General features: G+C 44.7%; 1 long non-coding RNA gene across 1 annotated transcript in view; it reads right to left on the bottom strand.

The window, feature by feature from the left end:
• Positions 1-21,262, bottom strand: part of LOC136830211 (uncharacterized) — a 48,601-nt gene extending 27,339 nt beyond the window's left edge. The window contains exons 1-2 of the long non-coding RNA XR_010850597.1: positions 21,066-21,262; positions 19,848-19,909 (exon numbers count right to left, since the gene is read on the bottom strand). This is a non-coding gene — a long non-coding RNA (uncharacterized lncRNA). The remainder of the gene's footprint in view (positions 1-19,847; positions 19,910-21,065) is intronic.
• Positions 21,263-21,506: the final 244 nt, after the last annotated feature.

Below are 21,506 nucleotides of genomic sequence, written 5' to 3'. Positions count from 1 at the left end.
ATTCATAATTCTACTTTTATATATGTTGACTTCAGAGAGAGAGAGAGAGAGAGAGAGAGAGAGAGAGAGAGAGAGAGAGAGAGAGAAATCTGATTTTTTTCAATGAATGTTGGATAGATTTTGATACTTTTTATATTTTTGTGGGTAAACTTTTTTTTTTCTTTGGATACAAATAATAACTTAGAGTATTTGCTGTATAGAACTGCACACATTTACACAGTTACAATAGAGTATGTTGATTTGCGTGGTGGTTTTTTGTGAAAATGTTGGCGAAGAAGCCCATCCCGCACGAAAATGCTTCAGCCAGATGTGTCTCCGCCTACCATATGTAGAAACTTTTATAATCAACACACTGTGGTGAGTACAGAATATTTTTTTGAATTTTTTTTGTTCCATGTGCATGTGCATGCAATTTCCTTTCCAAAGATATGTATATTTCTGCAATTAGCAATTATCAATTTTAGCCTGGTGACAGGTGTATACATTACCTTATATTAGCCCGGACTGTGAGGGTTAATACCTGTGGAACCGACAAGTTCTTCCGGAATGAGAGGAACGGACCAATGCCCCTAACCTCATGAGCTCTTGTTCAGAACGTACTCCCATCCACTTCGTCAGACACAGAGTACGCCTGCCTGATTGTCTCACAAAGCCAGAAAGAAACCATATTCTTGGACAACTCTTTCCTGGTCAAGCTAGTAATACTAACAAAGAGTCATCAACAGTCAGACCTGAGATGTCAAGTCCTTGTATGGTAGTCCTGCAGGATCCTAACGGGACACAATAGCATCTCATCCTGATCACTACCAACAAAGTTCTCTAGGGAGGGGATCGAAAAGGACTCAAATCTGGCATCTGGGACTGACGGATCCTGAGTCTTCGCTACGAATTCCGGGACAAATTCAAGCGTGACAGATCCCCATCCCCTCGAGTGCTTGACATCAAAGGAAAGTCCATGCAACTTGCCAACTCTCTTCGCCAATACCAGGGCAAGAAAGAACACAGTCTTGAGGGTCAGATCCCTGTCTGACTAACTCTTGTAAAAGCTCATAGGGCGCATGAGTCAGGCTCCATAAAATTAGAGTCACATCCCACTCAGGGGGGGCCCCAAGCTCCCTGGGTGGGCAAGACTGTTCGAAGCTGCTCAATAGCATGGAGATCTCCAACAAGGAAGAGAGATCGATGCCTTTCAAGCGAAAGATTTGACCCGCAGCAAACCTGTAGCCGTTACAAGCTGAGACAGAGAGAAGCTTCTTTCAGCGAAGAAAGACAAGACAGTCAGCTACCTGCTGAAGAGTAGCTCCGAACGGAGAGATACCCCATCCATGACAGTGTCACGACTTCATCATCCGTCATTTAATCACACAACATTTCATCAGGCAACAATTAACCACTGGTCTTTTCATCACTAGGGCAATTCATCATTTGACAGTTAATCACCTCGACAGATGATCACAGTTCATTTCACCATATGACAAATCACCTATTATACTCTTAATAAAAACTGTCGAACTATAGCCATTGCACAATTCAAATATTACCAGCGAAAAAGTATAAAACACTTATTACTAAATTAGAAAACTGTCGAACTGTAGCCATTGTACAATTCAGATATTACCAGCAAAAAAATTTGAAACATTTATTATTACTAAATTTGGAAATGGTGTAATCTCACTTCCATACCCATTTTACAACAGTCGAATAATACCCACTGCACAAGATGGAAGACATATGTGATTCTGGAAAATTTCTCAAGGAAAGGACACTGTCCCCTTCAAGAAATGTGAATACTACAAATATAAAGAAAATAAAGACAATTCTACCCCTTGGTGATGCAGAGAATACCAGCGAAAAAAGTTAAAATATTTATTACTACAAAAGGAAATCATGCGATCTCACTTCCATACCCAAAACATTCCCATTTTCTGGATGGGAATGGTATTAAGGCAAGGGCAGTGGTAGCAGAGATGAAAGGTTTGAAAACTGGAATAGGAGCAACACCCTTGACAGTTATAGGAAGTCAAAATGACATTTTTATAATAAAATAAAGTTTTATGTATACTTACCCAGTAATTACTTAGCTAAGTTTCTAACTCTACGGCAGCCTCAATTTTGAAATTTGCGGTGGCGATAGTTTTTTGTTTATGTAGGTGACTAACCCCACCCACTTTTGTTTATGCTCTAAGGTCCATGTGAGGGGAGGAGGGCGGGCTCCATTCGTAATTACTGGGTAAGTACATATAAAACTTTGTTTTATTATAAAAATGTCATTTTTATATAAGTTACTTACCCAGTAATTACTTAGCTGAATCCACAGTGAATGAGGAGGGATTCATGGACATCTTGTACTCTAACATTAAAAATGATGAAATGAGAACAGAATAAATAGGCTTAGCACTGAAAAAATGCTTGTTGTTTCTTACCTGGTGAGAGAGCTGTGCAGGCAGGTACTGCCTCTGGCTGGCGCTCATCTCAACCGAGTAGCGGCGTGGCGGTATAGCCAGGGTCGCCTCTACTGAAGTGAGCAACCTCGTAACGGAGGAGTACTCCGATCACTAATGAAGTATGAAGTAAACTTTGCAACGAAGGAATCTCCGATCATTAACAAAGTCATCGATAAAATGCCCCTGCCCAGAGCATAGTACAATAAAAACAAAACCAGAGAAATAGTCACCTACACCACACATAAAAAGCACATATATAAATAAATAACCACCACCCTACACAGAAAAAACTGGTGGGCACTCTAGGTACCTTGTACCCTCCAGGCTCCCCATGAACTCAACACCTCGACAAGGCGAAGAAAAAAGTGTGAAGTGTTGCTTCCTATGTTCCCTTCCCGAACACTATGCCAGCCATGGACAACAGTCCAGGTGTACTGCAATTTTCGTACGTCGTCTCCACGTCTCATAAATAATGCATAGCAAAAACAGATCTACATTTCCAGAATGTAGTCTGTAAGATCGAAGTAAGAGAGAGATTATGCTTAAAAACAACTGATGTAGCCGCTGCTCTCATGTCGTGCTCTCTAACTTTAAGTCCAGGCAGAACGTTCTCTCCGATTTGAGTGTGCACTTCGAGGATCAGGTTTCTAACGAAAAAAGATAAAGCGTTTTTAGACATAGGTCTGGCCGGGTTCTTAACCGAACACCAAAGATTCCTTGCTGGGCCTCTAATCTTCTCTGTCCTCTTGATGTAATGTCTACGTGCTCTTACTGGGCACAGTATTCTTTCCTCTTCCTCTGGACCCAGGATGTTCAATAAACCTTTAATAGCAAAGGAACGAGGCCATGGATGTGAAGGATTCTCGTTTTTTACCAAGAAGCCAAGGGTAAGGGAACAGACTGAGTCACCTTGAGAAAAATCTTTCCTTCTGTCTACTGCATGCAGTTTGCTCGCTCTTCTCGCAGTGGCTAGTGCAACCAGGAAAATAGTCTTCTTAGTCAGATCCTTCAATGATGATGAACTCATGGGTTCGAATCTTGAGTCAGACAGCCACTTGAGGACTACATCTAATGACCAAGGGCATACCTCCTCCTTGTCAACCTTGGACGTGTCAAAAGACTTAATAAGATCTGAGATATCCTGGTTGGAAGAAATGTCTAAACCTCTGTGTCTAAAGACTGAGCTAAGCATAGCTCTATATCCTTTTATCGTAGACAAAGAAAGGCCCCTGGTGGATCTCAAGTAAAGAAGAAAGTCCGCCACTTGAGTTATAGTGGTTTTAGAAGAGGAGGCTATTCTTCTTACACCAAAGTCTAAATGCTGCCCACTTTGCCAGATAGACTTTGTTAGTAGAATGTCCTCTACATTTAGAAATAGCTTCTGCCACAGCTCTTGAAAAGCCTTTCGCTCGCAAGAGTTCACGGACAGTCAAAACCCTGTCAGGGCCAGAGTGGATGTGTCCTGATAAAATTTCCTGTAATGGGGTTGTCTGAGTAGGCTTGGGATTGTTGGAAGAAGGCATGGGAAGTCTACTAATAGTTCAAGAAGCTCCGGGAACCACTCTTTCCTCGACTAGAAGGGAGCTATCAATGTAATCCTGGTGCTTCGATGCCATTGGGGCTTCTTCAGAACCTCCCTCACAACATCGGAGGGAAGGCATACACAACCAGTCCTGACCAATTTTGCATCATCGCATCTGTTGCCCAGGGTCGTGGGTCTGGAAACGGTGAGCAGAACAGGGGAAGAGGGTGGTTTTTCGGTGTTGCGAACAAATCCACCATCGGTTCTCCCCATAACTTCCACAGGTCAGAGCATACTTGACGGTCCAGGGTCCAACTCTGTCGGGAGGATTTGTTTGCGACAACTATCCAACAACTGAGTTCGTCTACCAATAAGTTGCACTTCCCCTGAATGAACCGCGTTAACAGCTGGTCCGGTTCTGCTCTGCCCAAAGAAGGAGACTTCTGGCAGTCTTGCAAAGGGAGAATGTTGTGTTGTCCACATGCACCATAATTACTTTGTCATGTACTTCCCTTGCGAAATGTTGCAGTCCCAAATGGATGGCTTTCAGTTCTTTGATGTTTAAATGCAGAACCTTCACTTGTTGGGACCAAACTCCGGAAACTTCTTTTCCCTCCAAGAGAGCTCCCCAACCTACGTCCAATGCATCGGAGAAGGCTAGCTCGGGGTTCACTACCGAAAGAGACTTTCCCTCCAAAAGTCTGCTTGTGTTGTTCCACCAGCGCAGGTCCTCCTTTATCTCTTGCGTTATCGGGAAAATGCATACGTCCTGATTTATCTTGCAATACCAACTAACTCTCAAAAGGAATTGTAGAGGCCTCATTCACAGCCTTCCCAACCTCACAAACTGTTCAATCGATGACAGAGTGCCCAGGAGACTCACCCATTGAACACTTCTGTAGGGAAAGGAAAAGGTTGACTTTCTTGAGGCAGGCTTCTATCCTTTTGGGGGAGGGAGAAGCCTGAAAATTTTGAGAGTCGATCTTCATCCCCAAATACAGAATCTGTTGAGAAGTCAGTTGGGATTTTTGAAGGTTCAACAGCAAACCTAGATCCTGAGTCAAAAGCAATGTCCTTTGAAGGTCCCCCTTGCATCTCTCTCTCGTGGGCAAGCGTATTAACCAATCATCCAAATATATGTTCACTCCCAGGAAATGAAGCTAATTGGCCAATGGGGCGAGAACTTAGGTGAACACCTGTGGTGCTGTTGCAGGCCAAAACATAGCACTCGAAACTGGAAAACTTGATTTCCATGAACAAATCTCAGGTACCTCCTTGAGTCCTGCTGGATGGGAATGTGGAAGTAAGCATCTTTCATATCAAGAGAAATCATCCAGTCCCCTCAAAGAATGGATGATAGGACAGACTGGACTGTTTCCATATGAAACTTTATTTTCTCTACGTAAACATTCAAAGAGCTCACATCAAGTACTGGTCTCCATCCTCCCATGGCTTTTGGTACTACAATAAACGTGTTGTAAAAACTCTTGGATTCTATATTCTCCACCACTTCTATCACCTTCTTCTTGAGTAGAGAAGACACTTCTTCCGAGAGGGCTAAATACTTCGTTGATCCTATGGAGTACGCCGTCAATTTGACGGGAGAGCTGGATAAGGGAGGTTTCTCTTTGAAGGGGATAGAATACCCTTCCCTTAATACTTCTATCACCCATTGATCTGCTCCTCTCATTCTCCAACTTCCCCAAAACAGTTGAGTCTGGCTCCCACAGGTGCATGAAGGACTGAAGACTCAATTGCAGGTTGTAGGTCTGGTGGAAGGTCTCTTGGCCACACGTGGGGCGAAACGTACAGAAGTCCGCAGTCTTGATTGTGCTCTCTGTCTGTCTCCTCGAAAGGGTTGGGGCTGAAGAGGAGAAGATGACTTGAAAGGGAGGGCGTTCCACTCTCTTGTACGTCTCATAGATTGCGAGAGGTCTTGTGTAGATTTCTTATGAAGGTGAGAAGCCACTTCTACCGTTGCTTGCGGGAAAAGGTGTGTATTATCCAAGGGCGAGAAGATAAGAGCTGATTTATGCGATGGAGTGACACCCTTAGATACAAACGAAATCCAGAGTTCCCTCTTCTTCAAAATCCCCATAGCATAGAGGGAGGAAATCTCGAAAGAACCATTTCGAATTGCTTTAACAGCACAGGAGAGAACACTCCTCCAGTCAGCAGCAATATCCTGTGGCAGATCCAAATCTCTGACCTTTGCCAAGGCCCCTACAGCCCAATCTAGAAAACTAAACACTTCAAACACCTTGAACATGTTCTTGAGCAAAAGATCAATCTCCAATGCAGAGAACATGGTCTTTGCTGAAGCAAAAGCCGACCTATGGGCCAAATCAATGAGGCCAGAGAAGTCCCCCTGGGAGAGGGCAGCCAACCTGGGGGGGGGGGCTCTCCGGTCACATATGACCTATATCCCCTGGCTGGAAGGCGAGAAGGCAAATACTAAAGCATGCCTTGCCCTGGTGTCTTTTCTCCGAGAGCCAGAGATCCACTTCTCTCATAGCCTTCTTAGATGAAGAAGATAGAACCCCTTTGGGAAGTCTCGAGGATTCCCCGGTTAAGTCACTTACCATAAATGAGGAAGCCAGAGAAGAAGGGGCTGCCGGAGAGAAGAAATCTGAAAAATTATCCAGTAAATAATTCAGTGAGGCAGCATAAGACGACGGGGTGGAGTTCTGTCCTAAATCTTCCCCCTCCGATGAGACTGGGCACAATGAGGGATCTTCAGGCGCTACTGAAGCCAAAGAAGTCAACTTCTTAAGAATACCAAAATACTGTCTAACTGCTTCTGCACTGGTGCCATGGACGGGTCCAATCTGGGAGTGGACAAAGCAATAATCGAATGAGTAGGTGAAGAAAACTGGCATTTCAATGAGGATGTCCATAAAACAGGAGTGGGCATCAAACAATCCTGGCACTCAACCGAATGAGTTGGCGCCGAAAGGTCTTCTGGTGCCACGCAATGCAGGTGCACTACTGGGCACTTCTTATCTTTTGGGTGCTCAGCTACTAATGAACGCTCGGTCTCTACTGGGAGCTTGGCAGTCAACGGGCGCTCAGCTACTAAAGAGACGTCCCTGATCCCGGACAGGTGCTCGAAAGATGAGCGTTAACTATCACAAGAAGGTTCCCTACTGGCTGAAAAGCTAGTCCTCTTGCTGGACACAGATGATGATCTGGTAGCTTCTGATTGAGAAAAACGTTCGGGACTGTCCCATTTGCTGCAAGAAGGCTGCGGACTACCGGATCGTTCCCTGAACCTCTTGCAGTAACACTGAGGGGACTGGTCCCTGGGAGGCATGCACCTTTTCAACGGACGAGATTCGTCCGAGAATCTCCACTGACATCCATGAGAAGGGCTAGAATCTCCCGAACTGGACAAGAGATTATGAAAACTAGGCACACCTTTCCAATGTGTGCCTTTGGTCGACACCTGGGATGACACAGGTGCGATTGAGGGGGCGACTACCCATGGGCAGACCCCAACGACCTCCCTTGGGCCTCCAGTATGCCTCCTCCTGGGGCTGGGGAAGTATGACAGTGACCTTTGGCTAGGAGCATTGGTGGGACGGGTAACCACCTCCTCCACAAACACATCACTAGAACACTTTGCACTAAATTTGTCCATGAGGATACGCATGGAATCACCCAACTGTGCCACTGTGTTTTCAAGAATATCAAACTTCTTATCGAATTTTGATTCAAGACTGGCTTAGCGATCCGGGTCGGGAACAAGGGAACCAGGAGCGGAGATCGGTGGTGCAGGAGGAGGGCTGGGAATAGGAAGAATTACTTTAGCAGGAGAAGGGAGAGAAGGAATAATAACCTCACCAGATTCCTGAGTCACGTCTAGAGTAGCTAATTTAACCTCAGCTCTAGCAGCTGCTTTTCTCTTAGGATCCATTTCTAATTTTGCTAGGTGAGAAGTTAATGTCTTCCACTTTTTTTGTCCCATTCACAGCATTCCTCACAAGTCAAGTCAATTGAACAAATTTGTCCTCTGCATGTCGTACATAGGGTGTGTGAATCGTAACATGCCTTGGTCAAATGAGTATTGCAACCTCTGCTACAATACTTAATACTCGATGCGCATAATCTGACATAATTACTAATTACTAGCTAACAGGGTCGAAATACAAATGAGTCAATCTCCTAAGAGAACAATAGTCAAAAACGAAAAATACTATATAAATCAGTCAAGCAATACCAATCCGAAGGCTACCGAGCCGAAAATACATCACCCAAAGGTAACACTTTTAAGCCGAAAACCAAAATCAAGCTGCTTCTTAACACTGTGTTGCTGTTAAGCCGGCAGAAACAAAAGTGAGGCTCTTGGCTTAGTTATTTCTCCCTTTCATCCCGAAAGTGGGCGGGGTTAGTCACCTACATAAACAAAAAGCTATCGCTACTGCGAATTTCAAATTTGAAGCTGCCATCGAGTCAGAAACTCTTAGCTAAATAATTACTGGGTAAGTTACTTATATAAAAGTCAACATTTATCAAGTGAAACTATTATCAGATTACCGATGAAACCAAGTCTTCAATGTACGCTACAACGAGTTACAAAGAATTCGGATGCCCTTGGTCATTCATCAAACTCTATAGATTTTGAAGTACTTGAGAAATTTAAAGAAATTCTTTTGCATAACTCTAGTATTGAAGACCCATTAAGATTCTTACTGTTTGGCGACCAAGAAATGGTAGCTGGTTTACCCCTTGCTGATCTTTGGCTTGCAGATGGAACTTTTAAAGTAGTACCATCTGTATTTTTCCAGCTGCAATATATGCGCTTTCATACAACAAAAATGGGAACACCTATAAGAGAATGGTTGCTGCTGTTCGAGAACTAGTTTCAGAAGCAGATCCTAAACAAATTCTAGTAGACTTCGAAAGGGCAGCCAAGACCGAATTTCAAATCTCTTACCCTAACACAGAAATTAAAGGCTGTTTCTTTCATTTCTCCCAATGTGTGTACAGAAAAGCTCATGAGTTGGGGATGAAAACTGCAATGAAATCCAGTCAAGAATTAGCAACATTAATACTCTGCTTACCAACCTTGGCTCTTGTTCCACCTGATTCAGTGGAAGAATCATTTGACATTTTAGCAGATGCAATGCCTGAACACGCGTGTACAGATGAGCTGTTGTTGTACTCTGAGCACACATATATTCGTGGAAGATGTAAACGAAATGCAGCAACAAGATGTCCCTTGTTTTCGATTGAAAAATGGAATTATTTTGGAAATGCAGCAGAGGGAGTTGCAAGAACTAAAATGTGGTGAAGGTTGGTATTATGCCCTTCAATCAATATTCCAGTGCAACCATCCAAGATTACGGACATTTTTGGACGGCTTACTTAAGGACATTGCCTTTCATCGATTAAATTTAATGCAAGGAATTGTCAGTGCCACTATACCACCAGTTAAAAAATACTTATCTGTTAAAAAAAATATACAACAAATTGTTAGTCAGTTCAGACAATCAGATGCTATTACGCATCTTAAAGATGTTCAATATTCTTCATGCAAATAAATACATTAAGAATTTAACATTTCACTATTTTTATATTACAGCTTTAAAACATTTTCATTTTATAATTATACTTTGTTCTATAGTACTTGGGAAACTTTCATTGTTTTATGTCTTTGAATAAAAATGCTTAACCAAACCCTTTTTTTTTTCACTCCTTGATAAGATAGTTACATATAAAATACAATCCACTGAGGTAAAATAATAATTTAAATTATCTACAATGTATGAAATTTTGCAAGATTATTATCATATAATGGATTTTCAGTTATATGAAAGAGATGGAAAGTCATGATGATGAAATTTAATGATGATGAAAAGTCAAGTGATGAAATGAAATGATGGCGAAAAATCGAATGATGAAATTTCAGATAATCTGATGCATGATTAAATGCCATGTGATAATGTCGGGTGATTAAATGATGAGTGATGAAAAGTCGATGACACCAACCACAGAAGATGGTCTATATCCCCTGGCACACAGCTGCAGAGGATGTACGAAGGTATCCAGACATCTCTGTTATTGTGCAGCGAGAGAAACCTCTCACTCGCAAGAGATACTGAACAGTCCCCAGGCGTGAAGAGACAGTCCATTCACAGCATGGTGATACCTCTCTACATGTGGCTGGCATAGCAGGTTGTCCCAAGGGGAAATCTCTATTGGCACCTCGGAAAGTAGAGTTAGCAGGTCTGGATACCATTCAGCATCTGGCCACTTGGGAGCCACCAGAGTCATCCTGAGACTTGGGGTGATCATGACCCTGTTGATCAACCAACGACTCAGACAAAACGGAAAGGCATATACCTCTAGATTTTCCCATGGGCCCTGGAAGGCATCCAATACTGCCCATGAGCCTGATACAATCAAGCAGAACACCAGCAGCTTCCTGTTACAAAGAGGTCGATCGATAGTAGACCCCAATGATTAAATCTTTTCGCAATGTATGGGTGTAGGGACCATTCTGTCCCTATCCCTGACTCTGGCAGCTGGGTTTGTCTGCCAACACGTTCCAGTTCCCCTGAATGTGCTGTACCTGGCCGACAGCTCTACCAAGTGTGCTACCACCCACTTGTGCACCTGCACCGCCAACATGTGGAGCTGAAGGGTAACCAATCCCTTGTTGCTTGTTGATTTACTGTGGTACTGTCACTTATCAGTGCCATGGAGCACCCCATCACTCAATCCTGAAACTCTTGTAGGGCTAAAAACGCTGCCTTGAGTTCTAGAATATGAAATTTTTATGATAAAATAACGTTTCACTTATACTTACCCGGTAGTTACATATAGCTGTCGTCTTTGACGTCACGGCAGTATTCAAATTTCGCGCTAGCGCTATCGTTACAAAAGGTGATCCCTCTACCCCCGCCCTCTATCGGGGTATCGGGAACCGTCCCAAGAACACTTCATAAGTTTTTGCCCAACTGCCCAGGTGAGGGGAGGAGGGAGGGTTATGATTATGTAACTACCGGGTAAGTATAAGTGAAACGTTATTTTATCATAAAAATTTCATTTTCACTTATACAACTTACCCGGTAGTTACATATAGCTGATTGGCACCTTGAGGAGGTGGGGCCCTGGCAGCTAATAAAATTCTTGGAATTATCTACTTGCAACAAGTTAGACATAGGTTCCTTACCTTTAAAGGTAGCTGACTCAGTGGTTACTGCCTCTGTAGTCTGCTGGCCTTTATATTGTGCCGAGAGGATATAAGGGATCCGTGTGTCGGACACAATAAAAACAGTACCTGCCGTAGAGAACATGGCTGCGTGCGGACAAGTCTGATGCCCTTGATCAGGCGCAGTACAACGAATAACAAAACGAGGGATCACCTAACATTACCATAAAACCAATACCAAAGATTAAAAACTGGAAGATACTAACACATCATGTATCTCCAGGCAACCTTCAAAAACAACAACCCCAACACCAAGGTGAAAATGTTAGTTAAGGAGCGGACTCCTTTCACCCTCCCCAACACCGTGTCAGTCGCAATAAAGGGCCCCAGCGTACTGCACTCTTCGAAAACAGTTTGCACGTCCACTAAATAATGCGATGCAAACACTGACTTGCATCTCAAAAGGTGGACTTAACCAAGTCCTTCACAGATAAGTTTCTGCTAAAGGCTACAGAAGTCGAAACCGCTCTAATCTCAATGCGCTTTACCTTAAGAATACTCATCTCCGAGTCAGCACACTGCTCATGAGCTTCTTTTATCAGGCTTCAAAAAGAAAGAAAGGGCATTCTTAGAGAGAGGCCTCGAAGGATCTCTAACCGAGCACCAGAGGTGGTCATTGGGACCTCTGAGCTTCTTCGTTCTCTGAACGTAGAACTTGAGAGCTCTCACAGGGCAGAGGTACCTTCGGGTTCTTCGGGACCGAGCAATTGGGAAAGGTCCTTAATTTCAAACTCTCTTGCCAAGGTCTAGACGGGTCTTCGTTCTTGGCTAAGAAACCAAGAGTAGACATACATACTGCCTTCCCTTAGCAAAGCCTACTCTTGTCAATCGCATGTAGCTCACTTACTCTCCTGGCCGTAGCCAGAGCTACCAAAAAAAGAGTCTTTTTCGTGAGATTCTTCAAGGAGATATTCGCCATCGGTTCAAAGGACTGAGACCGTAACCATCTCAGCACTACGTCAAGATTCCACGCCACTGGTCTCTTCTGGTCTCTCTTTGACGTATTAAATGATCTAATCAGATCTGAAAGGTCTTGACTCAAAGACACTTCAAGACCCCTATGTCGAAAGACCGAAGCTAACATGGCTCTATACCCTTTAATGGTAGGTACAGCAAGCTTTTTCTCTCTGTGGAGGAACAAGAGAAAATCGGCCATATCTGCTATAGACGCCGAAGAAGAAGACACGCCTTCTCTTCGACACCAGGACCTAAACTGTGTCCACTTCTGCCTGGTAAACATTGTCGGAGGATTCTCTTCTTGGCTTCGCGATAGCTTCCAAGCCTCTCTTGAAAAAGCCTCTCTTTCTGATGAGTCTCCTGACAGTCTGCAGGCGACAAGATGAAGAGCGGACAAGTTTTGGTGGAACCTCTGAAAGTGCGGCTGTCTGAGTAAATCTGGTCTCTCTGGCAGAAGTCTCGGAAAGTCTGACAGTAGGTTTAGAAGGTCCGGGAACCACTCCTGGACGGCCAGAATGGAGCCACCAGAGTCATCCTTACGTTTCGATGGCTTGAGAACTTCGGAGATTACCTGCCGCAGGATCTTGAACGGGGAAAGGCATACAGGTCCAGGTCCGACCAGTCCATGAACATTGCATCCACGAAAACCGCTTTGTTGTCTGGAACTGGAGAGCAGTAAAGGGGCAGCCGAGTCGTTTTGTCGGTTGCAAAAAGATCTATGAGCGGGCGTCCCCATATCTTCCAAAGCTCCTTGCAAACTAGGGGATGTAAAGTCCACTCGTTGGATAGGACCTGGTTCTTTCTGCTGAGAAGGTCCGCTGCTACATTTTTCTCCCCTTGAATAAATCTCGTTACTAGTCTGGTCCCGATCTCCTCCGTCCAAACTAGAAGCTCCCTCGAGGTCTCGTAGAGGGACCACGAGTGAGTGCCCCCCTGTTTCCGAATGTATGCCAGAGCGGTCGTGTTGTCCGCCTGGACCAAGACGCATTTGCCTTCCACTTCTTTTTGAAAGGCTAACAGGGCTAAGTGAACCGCTTTTAGTTCTTTTCGATTGATATGCCAGTTTCTCTCTTCTCTTTGCCACTGGCCCGAAACTTCTTTTGTCCCCATAGTCGCTCCCCAGCCCTTGTCCGAGGCGTCGGAAAAAAGAGTTAGGTCTGGGTTCGGAAGCTGAAGAGGAAGTCCTTGTGACAGCCTTCCTTCTGACCTCCACCACCGGAGGCACTCCTTTATCTTTTCCGAAATGGCGAATGTGAAGGAGTCCGGGAACTGTTTCTGGGCCACTTCTCTTGCAGGTAAAACTGCAGTGGTCTCAGGTTTAAGCGCCCCAGTTTTACAAACTTCTCCACTGAAGTTAAGGTTCCCACGAGGCTCATCCATTCGTTCAGGAACAAATCTTCCTCTGCAGAAAGTCGTCTATCTTCTGCAGGCATGAGGCTATCCGTTGGTTGGACAGAAAAGCCTGAAAAGTCTGAGAGTCCAGACTCACTCCCAAATAGACAATCTGCTGACTGGGAGTAAGGCAAGACTTCTTCTCGTTGATAATGAGGCCTAGAGACTTCGTTAATTGAAGAGTCTTTGATAGGTCCTCCAAACAGCTCTCCCTCGAAGCAGCTTTGAGCAGCCAATCGTCGAGGTACATGGAAACTCGAATTCTTCCAGGTGAAGATGTCTGGCTACTGACAACAGGATCCTTGTGAAAACTTGCGGGGCTGTCGACAGACCGAAGCAGAGGGAACGGAACTGATAAACCTGTCCTCGAAGACGAACCTCAGAACTTCCTTGAAGCTGGATGTATCGGGACGTGAAAATAAGCGTCTTGGAGGTCTATCGAAACCATCCAATCCCCTGATGTAAAGACGCCAAGACCGACTGAGTTGTCTCCATGGAGAATTTTGTCTTCTGAATGAAGACATTCAACGCACTCACGTCCAGGACGGGTCTCCATCCCCCTGATGCTTTCGTAATCAGGAACAGACGATTGTAGAAACCTGGAGATAGAGGGGCATGAAGCTGTTCTATCGCTTCCTTCTCCAGCATGGCTCGGACTTCTGAGCGAAGGGCGTCTAGTTTCGCGGAGTTGTGCGAGTACGCCTGTAAAGAAACTGGAGCCTCCACTAAAGGAGGTTTGGAAAGGAAGGGATGGCATATCCTTCTTTTCAAAACTTGGATCGTCCAAGGGTCTGCCGAGATCTGTTGCCACTCTTGCCAGAACCTTTGCAGTCTGGCTCCTACAGCTGAATGGAGGACAAAGGTTCATTTCTTCTCTGGGGCCGACGAGGTTCTAGGCGTGGCTTTGCCTTTCCTCTGGCCCTGCCAAAAACACGTTTAGAGGGTCTTCCTTTATACTGTCCATACGAGAAAGCGGGGGACGAAACACCGCGCACAGAAGAAGCGGTAGAAAGCACAGGTCTCTTCGCTTTCTTGGCAGACTGCGACAAAAGATCCTGGGTTGACTTCTGGGCTAATGCCTGGGAAATTGCAGCAACTAACTCTTGCGGAAACAGATGAGCCTTGTTTAAAGGAGAAAACAAGAGAGCCGACTTCTGGCTTGAAGAAACACCTTTTGCTAGGAAGGAGCACCAAAGTTGCCTCTTTTTGAGAACCCTGTCGTAAATAAAGAGGCCAGTTCTACTGCACTGTCGCAGATGCCCCTATCCATGCAATCCACTACTCCTACCACATCATCCAAGAGCTCGAAGGAAGATTAAAATCCTTAATCTTCCTGGCTAAGGCCGCAATCGCCCAGTCCAGGAAGCTCACAATTTCAAGAGTCCGAAATACGCTCTGAAAACTTGATCCAGTTCGGAGGACGTAAAGAAGACCTTTCGCAGAATTAAGTGCGGTCCTCCTACTGGCATCCATGAGACTGGAGAAGTCCCCTGTGCGGAGGCAGCCACACCCAGGGAAAACATTTCCCCAGTCTCATACCAACTCCGGTTACGGAAGGAACGACGAGGAGGGGGAAGACAGAAGACGTTCTTTTCCAATTTCCCTCTTCTCGGCCAGCCACGCATCCATCTTCTTAAGGCCTTTCTTCGCCGAGACGGACAGGACAAGTTTGGTAAAGTCCGAAGAAGAAACAGAAGCCTTGTCCCTCTTGTACTGGGACCCAGGAGACGGAGGAGCCGCAGGCGAGAACGAATCAGGAAGTTCTCAATAAAGAACTTCAAGAGCTTCTTGTAGGAAGAGAGTTGCGGAGACTTCTCCTCCTTACACTGCTCCTCTAAGCCCGAGAGGAGTTCGTCAGAAATTGGGGATAAGTCCAGCTGGACAACATCTTCATCCAAGTCTCCTTGAACTGAGACTTGAGTTACACGAGCGGGGCTGGAAGGCTAGTGACATATTCTTGCTGTGTCACCGAAAGAGATTGAGCCTGTTGAGGAGCCATCGGAGGCGCCAAAGGAGGCGCAGTTGATACAGCAACGAAGGTGGCGCCAAGGCGGAGCCGTCGTTACCACAACGACAGGGGCGTCAATGAAGGCGCAAGCGGGCGGCGCTACCGAGCGGCAGACATAGTCGTCGAGGCGGGCGCCGCTGGTATCACAGGAGGCGCCAAAGGAGGCGCAATCGGCACAGCAGCCAAAGGTGGCGCCAACGGAGGCGCAAGCGCGGCGGCGCTACCGGGCGATAGAACGAGGCGATGGGTGGCGCCGCTGGCATCGTAGGAGGAGCCAAAGAAGAGACTTGATTTTTAGACAAAAGTTGTAAAATCGAGTCCAAACGGGCGTTAATTCCGTCAATCACAAGCTGTTGAGGTCCATCGAATGCTGGAGTAGGCGCCACAGGAACAGGAGTCACAGGAGTCGCTGGCGCCAAAGGAGCAGGCCTATCAGATGTAATCGCCTGACAGGGAGGATCCGCCGATAACGAATGAGACGAGTCCGACGAAGAAAGCCTCTCGGTTCTGCCCAAAGCTACAGGAGGGGGAAGGATCCTCCAGAAGAGCCTTCTTCTTAGGAATCTTCAATGGAGAAAGCAGACGAGACCTCTTCAAAGGTCTAGAAGAGTCGCAAACGCCAACCTCTAGGCGGGGAGGAACTCCAACTGGATCCACTCGACACTCTCCGCTCCTCACCTTTTCGGTGGTGAGGGCCAGCAGCCTGGGAAGCGGCAACAGGACTGCTTGAGGGGGCAACTACTCGGGAGCAGGTCCCACTCACCTCCTTTCGGCTTTCGGCATGCCTTCTCCCTGGAACCTGGGGCCTGACAGGGCCTAGACCTGGGAGCGTGAATGGGCCGAGAAGCTACCTCCTCCACAACACTAACACAAGGCACAACACTCGTATTATCACTGCGGTCTACTAACAATCACAAATTGTCCCCATTTTCTGAATGGAAGACATAAACGCATTAAGGACTGACACGGTATCAGGATTGGGAGAAACGGTGTCCGGGGAAGGTAAAACTACAGGAACTACAGGGGGAGCAGGAATAATAGGATTTACAAAAACCTCTTGACTACCTCCTGACCTCGAAGACCTAGAAGAGGCCTTCCTAATCCTATCTCTTTCTAGCTTCTTCATGTACTTCCCCAAAGCACTCCAGTCAGACAAAGTTAAGTTCACACTCGTTACAAGTCAAATCAGCAGAACATTTTTGCCCCCTGCATGAAAAGCACGAAGTGTGCGGATCTAGACTAAGCTTAACAAGCCTGGTTTTGCAGCCTTTGCTGCAAAACCGGATACCACTAGAACCAGAATCAGACATAATAGTCCAACTAATAATAACTCTCAAGCAATAACTAGCGCCAGCAAAAACAACAAACCGAGTACTTCACCAAAAAGGAATTAGAAGTTCGAATTGTTGAGAAATACTACCAGCAGCAGAACCGATACCGGTTCGGCACGGCAAAAAACTAATGAAGTGTTCTTGGGACGGTTCCCGATACCCCGATAGAGGGCGGGGGTAGAGGGATCACCTTTGTAACGATAGCGCTAGCGAAATTTGAATACTGCCGTGACGCCAAAGACGACAGCTATATGTAACTACCGGGTAAGTTGTATAAGTGAAAATTGATGTGTAGGTGTCTGTTGTTCCGGCTACACACACCTGAAACCAGCAACTTTTCAAGGTGTGCTCCCCATCCTTCAGTCAATGCATCTGTAAAGAGAAGCATCTCGGGAGGGGGTGTGCCTAATGGCACTTCTATTACTAGGTTCCTTTCAGGTAGCTACCAGGCTAAGTCCTTCCCTACTTCCTCCGAGAGAGGAATCAGGAAGAACAGAGTCCCTTGCCAGAGACCAAAACCCCTTCATTCTCCACTGAAGGGAATGAAGGTGAAGCTGCCCATGAGGGACCAGGTTCTCCAAGGATGACAGGTGACTGAGAAAGACTTGCCACTGTCAAGCTGGTTGTTCCAGTCAAGACAGGAATTGCACTGCCCCTCTGAACTTGCTGATACGCGAGTCTGAGGAGTAAACTCTTGCTGCTGCCATATCTATCAGCATGCCCAGATACTTTATCCTCAGCTTGGGTGTGAGATTGGACTTCTCGAAATTGATCAGGACTCCCAGGTCGCGACAAAATTCGAGAAGTCGGTCTCTGTCATGGAGCAACTGTGACCAAGAGCTCGCCAGGACTAGCCAATAGTCAAGATACCCCAGAAGACATATCCCATGTGAATGGGCCCAAGCTGACACAAGGGTGAACATTCTGATAAGCACCTAGGGAAAACCCCTTAGGCTGGTCTGTCATGACTTCTACAGTGCCTTTTTTCAGCATCGCCTTCACCTCTTCTCGCAGGGCGAGATCCTTCAGTGAGGCGGGAATGTATATCTAGAAGCGGGCTGGGCTGTTGGTGAGGGGTGGCGGGAACCCAAAAGGGTAGTAGATATCCTACCCATAGGACATCCACTACCCAGGCATCTGCTCCATAGACCATTACCCTTAATGGCCCAGGGAAGGTGACTTCCCTGGATCAGAACAGGTGCACCACGGGTCCGTGGAACCTGGGCAGCTGTTGCACTCATGCCAGTGCCAACTGGAGCTGCAGTACTGGTAGTACCGCTAGCAAGAGACACCGTAACCTTCTCTGTGGAAGAAGGCTAACTGTCAGAAGCCCTACAGAACTTCTTCAGGCTGGGAGAGGCAGCCTTCTTCTTCCTCCACTTACTACCTTTGGAAGAAGGGGAGGAGGTGACAGCACACAACAAAAATGTAGATGAAGACTATGACAATGACTTTCGATTCCTCTTCTTCGACTTCTTCCAATTTTAGCAGGCCTTAGACAGCAGGGTGTGGAGAAGGACATCACCAGGGGAAGATGATGTAGAGGGCCACACTTGTGGGCACACTATCAGAGGCATATTCAAAGGTATCACTGACGTAGTGGTGGCCCTCTAGCCGGTAGACACCATAAATAATATGTGGAAGCAGTTACTGGCAGGCCTTTGGAGGCCTTCGAGTGGGAGATCAAACCTCAACACTTGGTTACCCCAGGAGGCCTAGAGATGGCCATAACTCCCCAAGCCCCTTGGGCTCCACAACACCTGTAAGACAAGTCGGGTTAGGTGAAGTCACCTCCCTTTGCCCCAAGGAGGAGTGTCCTCCCAAGGCCAATTCCCCCTCCAAGTGAACGGAGACTGCTGGAGAGTAGTAAAATGGTTCAACTGTTCCCCTACACTGGCTCTCTACTGACAAAGTAGTAGGAAACAGCGGCAGAGAAACCGCTCCCTTACGAGTAGCAACAGTAGGTGGAAGCTTGGCCGGGGGCAAGAAGGAATCAAAGAGAATCTTCGTTGTCACCTGCAGAGTAATGCACTCTGATGACACCAGAGAAACTTTCTTCTCCCTCTCTTCTTTTTCCGAGCAAACTTCACCCACTTTTTGGAAGGCCAGACTCAACACTCACTACATGGACTATTTTGATTACAGTCACACTTCCTGCATGACGTACACAAAGTATGAGGATCTATCTCTACGGAGGAGAGGAACCAATTACAAGGTTTGCTTTTACCTAGGCAATGCTTTCCTCTCCCAAGGCTGTTGCAAGTTAGGGGTTTGCATTATAGATATAAAACAAACAAACACACTCATATACACAAAAAACAACGAGTAGAACAAAGAGACATCTTTGCATGACGGTGGCCTAAAGCACAGTGGAGTGCAGACCGACAGGTGGGCTGGGCTTCCCCCCACCATCGGTAACTAACGACCTTGTCTGAAAGTTAACAGCCATTCCAGCTTGCGTCACAAGCAAAATCCCTATGTAAAGACTGTGTTAGTGCTTTATTTGAAAAATTTTGAAAATCAACAGTAATTAACAAAACAAATAAAAACTCATCAGTTAAAATGGAATCTTATGGACACAGATAGTTTGAATGATTTTGAGGTTTATAAAATGGATGTAACATTAGCAAATATGACATTAGAGACATTTACGACTTGTCAGAATGGTTTCCATAGCTAATACATTAATCAGTAAACACAGTTTTGCTGTATTAGCTATGGAGAGGGGTATATTCATGACAAGTCGTAATTTTTTAATTATGTTAGTGTATTCATTATTTGAAAAATTTTCATTTGCGAAAATCAAAATCATTAAATTAATCAAAACATACAGAAAAACTCATCAAAGTTACAAAGTAAAATAATACAAAACCAATATTTATAAATTATATGTCACTTAGACAGCAATATTAATAAAACAGATAGCAAAATATTATAAATAATAACAGTAACATGAAAATCTGCTACCCAAACTTACCTTGGTGTACAATGAGAACTTGAGATTCTTTTCTATCATTAACAATCCATCACTTGGTGGACCTACAGATGATAAAATATATTTTAATGACATATTCTAATTAATGACCATATTTTACTCCTGCTGCCATAAAACAGCACTGAATTCCAAAGCAGTTCTAACAAGATAGAAAACAATAACATAAAAAATCTGCTGGAATATTCTTTACCAAATGTAGCGTAACAGCTGAAGCAATGGCCTACAACTGATCCATTTAATGCAATTCACAATAACTTCTGATGCAAATCTCTAGCTAACTTTATTCTTAATGCAACCATTTAAAGACAGTTTAGTATACTACCCTCATCAACTTTCTACTTGATGACTGGCAGGTCTAGCCTAGAGCAGCCTATAGGCTACTGGCACTGTATATATAGTCTGGCAGGTCTAACCTAAAGTAACCTATAAGCTACTGGCACTGTATAGTCTGGCAGGTCTAGCCTAGAGTAGCCTAACAGCTACTGGCACTGTATAGTCTGGCAAGTCTAGCCTAGAGTAGCCTATAGGCTACTGGCACTGTAGGCTATAGTGAAAAAGGTGAAAATCGGCAACAGCTCGGTATTATTTTATAAATTGCCAATACACGATATGAAATTGTAACCTACATTTTTGAAAAGACCTCTTTCATCAAATTACAACATATAAGGTAAGACAATACAGCCCCCCCCCAACCCCATAACTAATATGGCAAAATTGTAATCAGTGAACACCACTAGGTTACGTGGTATTTTATATTGGCAACTTACAAAATTTTACCAAGAGCTCTACCATCAATATCTAAGCTGTGTTTCTCCCATCTTTTACATTGTTGAACTTGAACTGTTAAATCATCAGGCCTAATCCAATAACATTATGACTCAGTACCCCTTAGGCCACCAAAATTAGCATAACAGAACTCTGTGAAGATCTGGTTAGGATGGCAAAATAGCCAATACCATTCGACAAGACTTCTGAAGCCATTGACGACCTTTGTAAGCTTTTCTACCAGAACTCACTAGAAAAAAACCAGCTAATACCTACATAGCCTAATAGGCTGGGCACACTTCAAAAATAATTAATGCAAGTGAGGGTTATGGATGGTCTTACCTAGGGTAGGCTAGGCGTAAATTAGACTAGCCCATAATAATCGATAATTTTTACCTTATTAAAACCTATGAAAACCCTTGAGTAAATATTTACCTGCAGATATAATCCTTCTGTGACTAATAAAAAAATAATTAACAATACTTAAAACCACTTTGCAAGCAAAATCAGTTGTTCATTTTCAGGTTTTCACTCTGGACAAGTCAACTTTGGCTTCAAAGAAGAAAATAAAACCATGATAGGTCTGACGCTGACACTTGAGCTTTATCTAACCACAGCATCACACTGTATGGAACGTAACACGGGTAAACACTAGCGCTAAGTTGCCAAACATGACCAAATTAAAAGATATCATTTACGGTCAGAACTCTATATCAATGTGAAGTATACTTTTGATAATCTTGAATATAGTTCAAATTTTAACGTCCGTGATGAAATGCATTCGTTTTATGCTACTGATTATAAAATCAACGATTATATTTCAAGTCAATTCGTTGTTTAATAACTCATGGTAGTCTTCTATTAATCATATATTTC

Source organism: Macrobrachium rosenbergii, chromosome 4, assembly GCF_040412425.1.
Source record: "Macrobrachium rosenbergii isolate ZJJX-2024 chromosome 4, ASM4041242v1, whole genome shotgun sequence".
In the NCBI taxonomy this organism is placed as follows: Eukaryota; Metazoa; Arthropoda; class Malacostraca; order Decapoda; family Palaemonidae; genus Macrobrachium; species Macrobrachium rosenbergii.
This window is presented reverse-complemented; position numbering and strand designations above follow the sequence as displayed.